The sequence below is a fragment of the Alosa pseudoharengus genome, unplaced genomic scaffold (assembly GCF_046254945.1).
Source record: "Alosa pseudoharengus isolate Yale_2024_CS ecotype anadromous, Long Island Sound unplaced genomic scaffold, YU_APseudo_1.1 YU_APseudo_1.1_scf_3, whole genome shotgun sequence".
Lineage (NCBI taxonomy): Eukaryota > Metazoa > Chordata > Actinopteri > Clupeiformes > Clupeidae > Alosa > Alosa pseudoharengus.
In genome coordinates, this window is record NW_027468718.1 from 7808110 (window position 1) to 7820289 (window position 12180).

The window sequence follows — 12180 nt, forward strand, 5'->3', positions numbered from 1 at the left end:
TTTCCCCATGCATTTATTCTAGGTTACTTTCAGTGACTGCCGTGAGAGAAGCGGGTTCTGTGTTTCGTTCATGTCAGTGACTGACGCGAGAGAAGCGGGGTCTGTGTTGTGTTGCGTTAATTTATTTTCATTGGGCATACTGTGCCGTGCCGTCCACAGCTCTTCAGTTCTGACAAAGCCAAAATTACTCCTTTTGAAACAATTGCTTGACGGGGGGGATCCCAAGCAGCTTTCAGCCATAAGGCTACTTTGAGAACATTTCAATTCACCCGACACTAATATTCAAAATGTTGAAAACTATTTCGCATAGCCTATAAAGCAGTTTAATTAAATGGAATGTTAGTTGTAAACAAACGAGCTACTTGGTGAGGCTTGGCCTCACACATGCGCTCGTGCCTTAGATGGCAGGAAAAATCTTCACGATAGGCCTATTAACTAACCACCTGATTCACGTTGGCTGGGGGGAAGGGGGGCCATCAGACATTTGTGCCCAGTTAATCCAGCCCTGCCCCCCAAAAATCACACCTTCCCACCTCTGACAGCTTAAGAAGTCAAGAGGACTCCTTACTCACAGACCTATATCACAAACCTGCGGAATTTTGCCGTGTTTTGAAATCCTATGCAGCTACAGGAGCTTCCAATCGCGAGGAAGCAATTTTGCATTGTAGGCATAACTAACATGCAATAACGCCGCCAATAACAACCAAAACTAGGCTAATCTTTGTCAACATGTAAATTAAATGTAACATTATTGTGAATCAAATTAAAATGTTCTCTTTTGCAAACGTAGGCATAGTAACAGAATAATTTAATAATGTTACAAAGATACTAAATCAATCCTATGTTTCATTAGGCTACTAGGCTATTTGTTTTGCCTTGATTCATTTAGGTTAGGCCTTTTTATTCAGGGGCCGTATTCACAAAGAATTTTAAGGCAAAAAGTAGCTCCTAACTGGCAGGGATGGATTACTGCACGGGCTTACCGGGCCCAAGGGGTCAGGGGGCCCTGAAGCCCAAGCCTTTGCATGGAAAAAGAAAAAAAAAAATCTGACTAAACTTTTTTCTTTTTCCGCGGTCATATAGGTTTAGTCAGATTTTTTAATTTTTTTTTTCGCATGTCCAAATTTCCAATAGACACGCAGGGCCTAGGATGACCAAATTAAAAATGTTCTGGGGGAGGACCCCAAACCCCCCCTCCCACATATACGACAATAAGTGGGGGGCCCTTAATACATCTGGGCCCAGGGGCCCGAAAGTTCATAATCCGCCCATGCCAACTGGCGAATTTAGGAGCAACTCCTAAAAATAATGGGCGTGTCACTCCTAACTTTAGGGCTCTTAATTTTTTCACGAAAAGTAATTCACGAAGCATTTTAGACCTAGAAGTAGCACCTAAGTCTGGGACAGCTTAAGTCGAGAGGACTCCTAACTCACTAAGACCTATTCATAAACAGCTTTTTGTGGCATTTTACGTTGCGATGTTTTGAAATGTGTAGCCTATGTGCAACAGGAGCTTCCAATCGCGAGGGAACAATTTTGCATTCATAAAAGGGATGCAATAACGCCACCAACAACAACCAAAACTACTCATTGTTAACATGTAAATGAAATGTAACGTTTTATTGTGAATCAAATTAAAATGTTCTCCTCTTTGCAAACGTAGCCTAGGGATATGGTGACAGATTCATTTAATAATGTTGCAAAGGTAGGCTACTGCATCAATCCATAGGCCTATGTTTCATTAGGCTACTAGGCTATTTGTTTTGCCTTACTCTTTATTCATTTAGGCTAGGCCTTTTTATTCAGTTATTAATCATCTTCCGTCCTTCGCACTACTTGTGTAGCGCACGCATTCTCCGACCTGTCACCTGTCAGTCATCATCGGAAGAGAGGTGTTTGGAATTCCCGCGTTACAATCGTCAGCCAATCAAGGTGGTTACTTCAGTCAAGCTCGCGCATGAGTAATGATGTCATCCATAGCCACGAAGACTCACTCCTAGTTTAGGAGTTGTCTGAAAGACTTTGTGAATAACTTTAAAGAGAAAACTCCAAGCTAAAATCTTTAAGTGCGATTTAGGAGTAGCCTACTCCTAGTAGTAAGATAAAAGCCTTTGTGAATAGCCTACGGCCCCAGTTATTCATCATCTTCCGTCCTTGTGTAGCGCATGCATTCTGAGACCTGTCACCTGTCACTCATCATCATAAGGGAGGTGTTTGGAATCATGCCCGCGTTACAATCATCAGCCAATCAAGGTGGTCACGCTTGCCCATTTACCCAAATTAATGGTCTAATATTACTGATGATCATTGTTATTTGAGAACATGCAGTGTGCGTAGGGTACCAAAAACATCTTGCTCGTAAAAAAGCATCATAACGCACATTCTGGCGGGTCTGTTATTTACTGTAGGCTGCGCAAACCACATGCCTTTATTTTGGGCAAGCCTGCATTCATTCAACCTTTATTTATTCTCGGAGGGTCATTGAGGGAAGCCCTCATTTTCAATGAAGCCGAGATTACAGAAGCGAAGCAAAGCGCTCCACAAACAAGACAACATTCGAGGCCTTCTGTTGAAGAATTTTATATAAAGCCTGCGCTGACAGTAATCCTCCTGCCCCTGATAGGCCTACCACAGCTGTGGATAGTGTGGAATGTTCAAGTAATAACACAATCCAATGTGTGTCTCAATTGTCCCCCGCTGACCACCTCACACATTTCTCTAGATTTTGCAACGAACTTACATGACACAATGCCATAAAATATGCCAGTTTTAGGACACAGAATAATGTTTGTAATGATACCAGGTAGGCCAGGTATTGTCGAAGGTGCATGGTGAAGTGAAATTCTTACTTTGGAAAACAAACATTTGCCGATATCATCGCCGATCATCAGAATATTGCAACAGATTCTGTGTTCTGGACTGCAGGTAACTTGTTAAGCCAGTGGTTCTCAAACTTTTATTTCATTCCCCACTTTGATCAAGGGGCATGACTGATGATAGTGGAGATAACGTGTTATCCCGAGGCTTTTGCAAGTCAGCATCTTCGACGGTAGTCTATTAAAAATAAGTTTTCGATGTCCCAAACGGAGAGCCATACTTTATTGTTTTTAACAATCTCTGTGCTACTCACAAAAATGTAGGCATGGGGACATGATGAAGTAGGCTATCCAACTGTCGTGTGTTAAATTATTGTGATTACGAGCCAGTGGTTTTCAAACATTATGCGTGACTCGGACATCTAACTAAATGCAACAGACTCATATCGTCCTCGCATTCGCAAAATGAGGACCAGTGTTTTGTCAAATTGCAAATAGCTATTCTTTTTAAATATTTTTTTATGATAGTATGAAGTGCTTTTTGTATAGGCTACTATCTTAATCTTGGAATATGGGGAGGGAAGTGGCGCGTCTGCAGTCAGCCAAATATGAATGTAATTCTGCGGCATAAAGCAGATGTATTTGTTTATTGTACAGAAAAATAAAAATGACATGTCAAGCAGTCAATTGACTACATTGCAGTCAAGAAGTAGGGCAAATTAATTTACGAAACCAAAACGTGGGTCATAGTTGTTTAAGCCTCTATTGCGTAGCCTGTTAAAAACGTCGCCAGATAGTATTAAATCGGCAACAACATTGTTTTCTGCAGAAGCCTACCCAAGGCTACAGGTGAATTCTGAACAGTTATTTCTCTACTGGCTCAATTATCACACCACTGTTTTGATTTGCGTAGTTGCTTTAACCCCAACACTGACAATAACGTAGACAGCAAATTTCGATTTTCGTTACCACCGTGCAGAGGCGCAGGAGATATTTTGAAAGTGAGGGGGACCAAATTGTGAACACAAACCCATAGTGAGATCAGATTTCCTGATATCGGATTGCCACCTCTGGCCCACTTTTGACCATCATATTTTAAACTTGCCAGAATATTAAGATAATACCATTGATTGTTTTCAAACAATTGTTTTCACTACTTGGGCCAATGGTAGAATACTGGTCACTACTTGGGCTAATGGTAGAAAAAAGCAACATGGGATGTTGATATTTTATGAAGCCATGAATGAATCATCATGCCTATGATCCAAACATAGACTACATGATCACATAGCCAATTAGGCCTACTTAAATTGTCTGGTATAAACCAAATCAACTCTCCACTGTGTGTTTGCAGTTAATATTTATGCAATGTTAGAACTTAACAAGTGTTGGCTTAACAAGTTACCAGTCCAGAACACACAGAAAATTGCAACAGAAAGTTGCCTTTATAATCAACTATTTGTTCCAACAGCATTTAAACAAAGCATTTATAAAATTGAAAAAAAATTGAAGTAAAATAAAATACTGTTATTGTAGTGACTGTATCACATTATCCCAAGCTTCAAAGAGCTCCCCACGTCTGTGACAGGCAGACGTGACACCGCTAAATTCTCAGCTTGTTTATACCCCACACTGAACGCATAAGAACGCTAGGCCCATAACTCTGGGGTGTGGTAGCCTACTCACTGGGATTTATGCACCAAGGTAACTGAAGTATCCAATTTGTGTCTTGAAATTATGTTTGAAATAAATGCCTTAGAACAAAAACGTTGATAGACTTGTATTTTATAGTTAGGCTAGTGAAAACGAGTTGATAAGTAGGCTAGTTGTGTTTGTTATCATAAACATAACAGCTAACATCATGTTTAGCAGGAGGAGTTGAGCACTAGGCTACCATAAATCCTCAAATTATGTCCGGGATTGATTCTATTTATAGCAGGACAAATAAAGGCAGGTTCCCATGACGATATGTGATTTAAGATGACGATAAATGATTTGCTAAGCAAGTAGCCTGGATTATTTTATGATTGTTAGTAGACAAACTGGCTTCAGATATCCAACAGAGTGAATATGAGATTGTGCAGTCTTATGGCTTCTACATACCTGACGCACCCGACCGGTAGCGCGACAACGTGACGTCAAAATGACGTAGTTCTCTCTGGCGCGCCAGGGTTTTGGCCGTGTAGCACACGGTAGCGCACCACTCATTTTTTTTCAGACGAGCGCGACAAGGCGGAAACAGGAAGATGGACTAGTTTGAGGGCAAGCGAGTTGCAGTGTTTTGTTACAGTCGTGAATTTTTAATAGTTTGCTGGATAAGTTAACAAAGTTACCAGTGAGAGTTGCAACACATGGAAATAAGAGGAAAGAATAGAAACAATTTATTTTCAAACAAAGGATATCTATTAAGGCCTGAACAAAATCTCTCCACTTCAGGAAATTACTCAAACTCAGCCAGCTGCTAGCTAGCTAGCCAGCTAACTAAACTGTTTAAATTATTAAAATTTCCCTCGGGATGACTAAAGTACCTATCTATATATCCATCTATCTATCTATCTATCTATCTATCTACCTGTGCCCACACCTTGTAAACTACATGATAATGATGATGGTAGTTGTGAATAGTATCAACCAAAGTCTGAAGTACCATCACAGAAGCTGTCACTCCCCGATGTGAGTCGCTACCGGATGTGAGTCGCGCATGCGTCACTTTGCTACTTTGCGACTACCAGTGCTGTTAGCCACCGAATAATGACATTAGCCTACACAGCAGTAATGTATTATTTAGCGTAACATTTTCACGGCATGATCTCTAATGTCAGTTCTAGATTAGAGGCTGAAGTAGTCTGCTAGTGAGAGACTTCTGTAATATCAATAAAAATTTACCTATAACGAAGTTTGTTCACTGCTGGCAAGTAAGTAAGCAATCAAGCACAACAAAGGCTGTCACTTGAATGGCGTTTGCTAACGTTAGCAATCAAACAATCTTAGATAGCTAAAACGTTTTTGAAACAGAAAAGTTAATTATTTTATGGATTTCAGTCAGATCCCTTGGCGTTATGCCGTAAAACCTATCAATCTGAGCATGCGTGACTCACATCGGGTAGCGACTCACATCGGGGAGTGACAGAGGCTAGCTACTGGTGTTTCTTACTGCAGCTTCTTCTGCTGTGTAAGTAGTTAACGTAAGTCTTTTCACAACAGCGACACCTCTGTTCAGGAGAATATTGCAACTAGTGTCGCGACCACCACGCGCGAGTATAAATGGTTACGGCGCTTCTGTGACATCACATTGTCGCGCTACTGGTCGGGTGCGTCGAGTATGTGGCGCACTTTACAGTACTGTAGATGGCTGTGGTTAGTGATGTGATGCTGTTAATTGGGAGTTTTACAGTTAGCGCAAATCCTATATGTTATTATTTATTTAGCGTACCTATAAGGTTTTTTTTTAGCATTTGAATGTTCAACTTGTCTGTACATGGGGTAAAAGAAAGAAATATCAGGTAAGTAATTCGTGCCTCCTGCGCCCCTGCCACCGTGTAGTCAAACCTTAAGCCATACCCAAGTAGCCTAAATCGAGGTAATGTTTAATTATGCATGATTTATTTTGTTATTGAATTCGTAGGCTGGGATTACTCTCGGCAACAATTATGTTTAATGGTAGATCCTGCTTCAGAAGGGACGGCAGGCAGAGCGATGTACAGTGGCAGAGCGACGCACAGTGGCTGAAAGTGGTACTAAAGCTTCACGCAGCTTCACGCCGCGTAATGCGCGAATGAAGTGGTCATTTGAAAGCGATGCCCACTGTAAAGACGGCATTGCTTTATGGCCAAATTATACCAGTGACGAAAGGATCACTAAAGCGGAGAAGTTCGCAGAGGTCCCAGGCCTAAACTGGTCAAAGCATCCTGTGCGATTGCTGAAAACTTATGGTATACATTTTTGAGTCACCTAGTTGTTATTATTGCCTTGTACTGTGTCTCCCAATAGCCAGCAGTAACTATTTTGTTTAACAAGTTTATCTTGAGTCAAGATTAATGCCGGTGATTTACCTATGTAAATGTTCTTTTAGGTGACTTCCTGTCTGCCTGGCAAGGCATGAAGCAATCACTGACATGCGACTCCGATGATGAAAATGTGGGAGTTGGTCGAGGCAAAAGGAAGCCTAAACCTATGTAAGAGAATCATGTTTATGATATTTGTCAGGTTTAAATAGATATAATACGAGGATACAAGGATTTTATTTGTCACGTACATAGAAATACTAATGTAAGTATGCACAAGAGATGCACCGATTGCAATTTTCTGGGCCGATACCGATTTCCGATTTTTCATAGAGTTTGACCTGCCGATACCGATTTTGGCCGATTCTGATTTAATTTCTTCTAACCATTTTACAGCACACACACAAATAGTTATTTTCTATCTTTTCTTTGATAGAACATGTTAATATAGACATGTAATCAACTTATCAATAATGAAATGGCTGTTAAAAAAAATGGAACCGGTGAGCAGACAGATTCTTCTTCAAGTCTAACTTCAGCTGCAGTATCAAATTATGGATTAAATTAAGTTATGGAACACCCATTTTATTCTTCTCACATCCAATATCCAACTAAAGATATAAGAACAATTTTCATGATAGGCCTACATTTGAACATGCTACCATGTAACATATTTTCATATGCATTGATGAATTTATGGGAGGGCGAGGGAAAAGTGGTAGTAGCCTAGGCTATCACACAAACACAGGGGAGAAGTGCTAATAGCGATTAGGTGCTCCACCATATATGAAAACAGTGCACGTCTGTTTTGCGGTGAAAAATTAAATCCAAATTCCGGTTAAATGCATCAATTAGGCTATATAAACTTTCAGAGACGGCTGATTCAGTATTCAGAGCATCAATTTTCTTGATTGTAGGCTACTAAAAGCAACTTTAACGTTTGTTTGCCTTTCTAATAGGCTATCGTTTGTTCACTTTCACGACATCCACTTCTCAATCTGCTAGACTAGGGTATTTTAAGGCATAACCCTAGTCTACGTGCAGTAAATAGTTCGAGTATTTTTTTTTTAAGTGGAGTAGAACTACTAGGGCTACTGTATGTCGCTGCTTGTTGACATCTTATTATGTAGCCTATGATCGCTAAACTTTGATTATTTTTAATTTCGCAATCGGTTATCTCCTTTCAGCAGCGCTTGTGGTTCAGCTGTGGGCATGCAGCGGCAGTGATGGGCGGTGATGAGCGATGTTTATGTAGCCTAAAGTGACAGCTTAGTAAATTCCACGCAGTAGGCCAATGGCAAAGCACAGCGTTTGCTGCATAGAAAAACTCAGTAGCCTATTAGCGCTTTCTTTGTAGCCCTACATCCAGCCCTGAGTGTTGGTTGCTAGCTTCTTCAAACTTTGCAAACTCAGCTGGGTGTTGTTACAATTGCGGCGTGCGAGTGCATTTGACCGGCATAAAATTGGCATGTCTCAGACTGACCGGCCAGTCGCCGGTCATGGCCGATCACGTGAAAATCGGCCGATTCCGGTCACCAGCCGATCTATCGGTGCTAGGGATGCACGATATATCGGCGGCCGATATATTATAAGCCGATAAGTGAAAAAATGAAAATATTATTATCGGTCCGATAACAGAATTCTGGCCGATAATTTGCGCCGATATTTTTTAAAGTCCTAATTTAGGCCTACGTAAGGTCCATCTGGCTACACTGAGCTTGGTTGGCTATACTTGAGCTTGGTTGGCTATACTTTTTCCTCAATATAATGTCAGTGGTGTGAATGTATTTCACCACTCTAACAAAATCTGTGGATATGCGTTCATTTGGGAATCTGTGCATCTCAAAATCCTCTCGTGAATGATCCGCCATTTAACCTTAACAGAGCGGAGCTCAGCCCTATCTAGAGCCGTTTTGTGCTGGTGTGTTTGCACTTTACCGCGCTGGTCGGGGAAACAAATAAACAAACTTGTTAGTGGGACGAGTACATAAGTAGGCCTAGTTCTAAGTTGTGTTTTAGTATTATATTTGCATTACTTTAGCTTGGGTTTTGTATTATTACCTAGAAATATGCTAACCATTCATGCTTCAGTTCCAGACAGGTCATCATAATAAGTTATTATAACCTTCGGGGCTAACTCCTTTCATTTCTGCTGCAGCAGGTTGTGCGCAACAGAGTGGACAGACATAAGATACAGTCTGAGGAGTTGCAGCTTTATTCAGTTACCCGCAGTTGAAACTAAACCTAAGTTACCCTCACAAACTCTGATTTGGTCGCTATACTGTAGCTTATTCCAAGCTGAGTCGTTTATGAGCGTTTAGTCCTAAATGAAAACGATTCAAACTCTCTAGCCACTCACTCGCAATTCACTGACGTCAGGTTCACTTAAAGGAGCCACACATACTGTAGGGCTAGGCTACTGTTATGTTGTTGACTGCCATACTATTGAGGACTATGAGTTCTGTCCATCATTTGGTGGTAGGTAAAATTACTGCAATAAAATTATGCTTATTAAATGCTTTCCCCAAATCACTTTTCACAATTTTTTTTCAAGAGTAATATTATCGGTTATCGTATCGGTATCGGCCACAACAAACCAATAAATATCGGTTATCGTTATCGGTCCTAAAATTCCATATCGGTGCATCTCTTATCGATGCATCTCTAAATGTAAGACATGTACTGAATTAGCATTTGAATGTTCAACTTGTCTGTACATGGGGTAAAAGAAAGAAATATCAGGTAAGTAATTTAATAAATAGCAAAAGAGGGGAGTATAAGTGAAAAGTATCCACAGTGTTAGAGGTACTAGTGTGTGAAAGTGCAAATGCCAGGTGATATGATTTATGTAGTTTTGTGTGTTTCATGTGAAAGTGTCAAGTGTCAATCTAAATTAAATGTGTCTCTCTCCTAAAAATTAGCCACCATTATGATGACACTGAAGACAGTGACAGAGAGCCTGCACTCAAGAAGGCACCAACACCATCACCATCAGGTCAACATCGGCCATCTTCAGGACCCTCTACGTCACGACTGTAAATATAAGGGCAATTCCACGCAAAACTGTCACATCCATAACACCAGCACAATGCCATGGTATTTAATTGGCGTTATGGATGTGACAGTTTTGCATGGAATTGCCCATAACCAGTATTTGTCTGATTGTGGAAATCAATTGTTAAGCTGTTAAATTGCTGTTTTTTTAGAACTCTTCTGTTCCTCATGTCACTAATATATCTCTAAAATATTTCCCTTATAACCCTTTCCTAATGATTTATGTTTATTTTTTAGCAACCAACCAGCTCCAGGGCCATACTACTTTGCCCAACCTCCACTCCCACCCCCTCCAGGGCCATCCTCCTTTTATCACCCTCCACTAATCACCCTCCAGGGCCATCCTCCTTTTATCACCCTCCACTAATCACCCTCCAGGGCCATCCTCATTTTCTCCATCTCCACTAATCACCCTCCAGGGCCATCCTCATTTCCTCCACCTCCATTGCTCACCCCTCTAGAGCCATCCTCATTTCCTCCATCTCCATTGCTCACCCCTCTAGAGCCATCCTCATTTCCTCCACCTCCATTGCTCACCCCTCTAGAGCCATCCTCATTTCCTCCACCTCCGCCAGTCACCCCTCTAGAGCCATCCTCATTTCCTCCACCTCCGCCAGTCACCCCTCTAGAGCCATCCTCATTTCCTCCACCTCCGCCAGTCACCCCTTCAAGGCCCCCCTCATTTTCTACACCTCCTCCTCAGCAGTTATTTCAATCTCCTTGTTCCTCTCAGAACTACACAGATCTGTCTAGTTACAGAGAGAGAGCAAAGGAAATATTCATGCCCAGCCGTTCTGGGAAAGACCTAATCATCTGTACACGTAAGTGAATTATTACGCAGACATAGCATTAACGACTTAACTGCACAATGTTGAATCACATGAACCATATCAACAAAACCAATACGGATCATTTTTAAATTGAGAAACTCACTCAGAAACATTAAAACCAATGCTTCTAAAAAAATATTTCAATTCAAGTATGCAGTATTTTTTGTGTCGTCTGCTTTTGCTTCATTTAGAATTCATATAATGTCTCTACATTTAGTGTTGGTTTTTGTAGCTGCTGACCTCCACATGCTAATTTTAATGGAGAATATGAAGCAGCAGATGAATCAGCTGTCCATGAACATGAGTGTCATCATGGCCAGAATGGCAGCTGCGGAACCTGCTGTGGAGATGCCGGAGGAGATCTCCTTGCCGCTAGCCTCCCTCGAGGAGGTTGACCACTTTGAAGGGTGGTTGAAACACCCAGGGAATACAAATAAAAAACAGCAATTGGTATGCTTATATAACATCAAAGTCCACTAACACTTGACCGACAAAGCCACCGACATGGAGATAAATCAACACACCATCAGATGGTTTAATCATGGAGATAAATCAACACACCATCAGATGGTTTAATCATGGAGATAAATCAACACACCATCAGATGGTTTAATCTGGCTGGCGACCGCGGGGGTGGCCGCCGTGCCCGGTCACACGCTGAGCAGTAACTTTTTTTTGTTGCTATGGCGCAGATGCCGGAGGAAAACATGAAGTTGACGTTCATTTAAGTGTGGGTAGCATTGAGTGTTAATCTCGTAATGTAAGCATTGTTTGTATTGTTGTAAGCATTGTTTGTATTGTTGTATTGTTTGTAAGCATTCTAAACACTATAGGCATTGTTTCTTAACACATTGTCTTTAACCATATCCAAGATGACGAAAATATGTTTCTAGTTCAAAATGCCATTCAATGCATTTTACTTAACACTTAACACTGAAATGATATCCCCCATTTTACTGTTTAATTTAGTTTTTATTAAATAAAAGAAAAATATATTTTGAAAATTACAAATTTGTTTGAGCCTTAATTGTCTGATAGCCTAAATATGGATCACGGACCAGGGCCAGATGAGCCCCAGATGTAAAATATGAGTCGCGAATCTGGGGCAAATCCGCACCAAATGCCATGGCAATAATAACGGTACTGGGACAGTTCTGCCCCAGATCTGTCTCTGATCCGTAATTCCAACCTGTTCCGGTATTGGCCCGTTGGAAGAAATGACCCCGGGGCAGGTCCGTTTAGTGGATCTGCGCCAAATGCGAATGCAGATCTGGACCAAATCTGGACCAAATATATTTTGCTGTCTGGGCAGGCACCCAGGGCCAGCCGTAATTTAATCCGACCTGAAGTAAATCTCGTCCTGAGCTGGCTATTAACGTGCCTTTTAGGCTCACAAAAGTGTATCTTATAGCCTACACATGGACACAAATTGCATGCTTAAAAAGCCTAAGAACTATTTTAAAACTGTTTTGTTAA

The 12180-nt window shown here is 41.1% G+C and overlaps 1 long non-coding RNA gene across 1 annotated transcript; it reads left to right on the top strand.

Annotated features, from left to right (window-relative positions):
* The first annotated feature begins 6896 nt into the window (after window positions 1-6896).
* LOC143099982 (uncharacterized) lies at window positions 6897-10232 on the top strand. Its single transcript, XR_012981789.1, has 3 exons — window positions 6897-6991; window positions 9742-9855; window positions 10112-10232. It is a non-coding gene; the product is annotated as an uncharacterized LOC143099982 (long non-coding RNA).
* Window positions 10233-12180: the final 1948 nt, after the last annotated feature.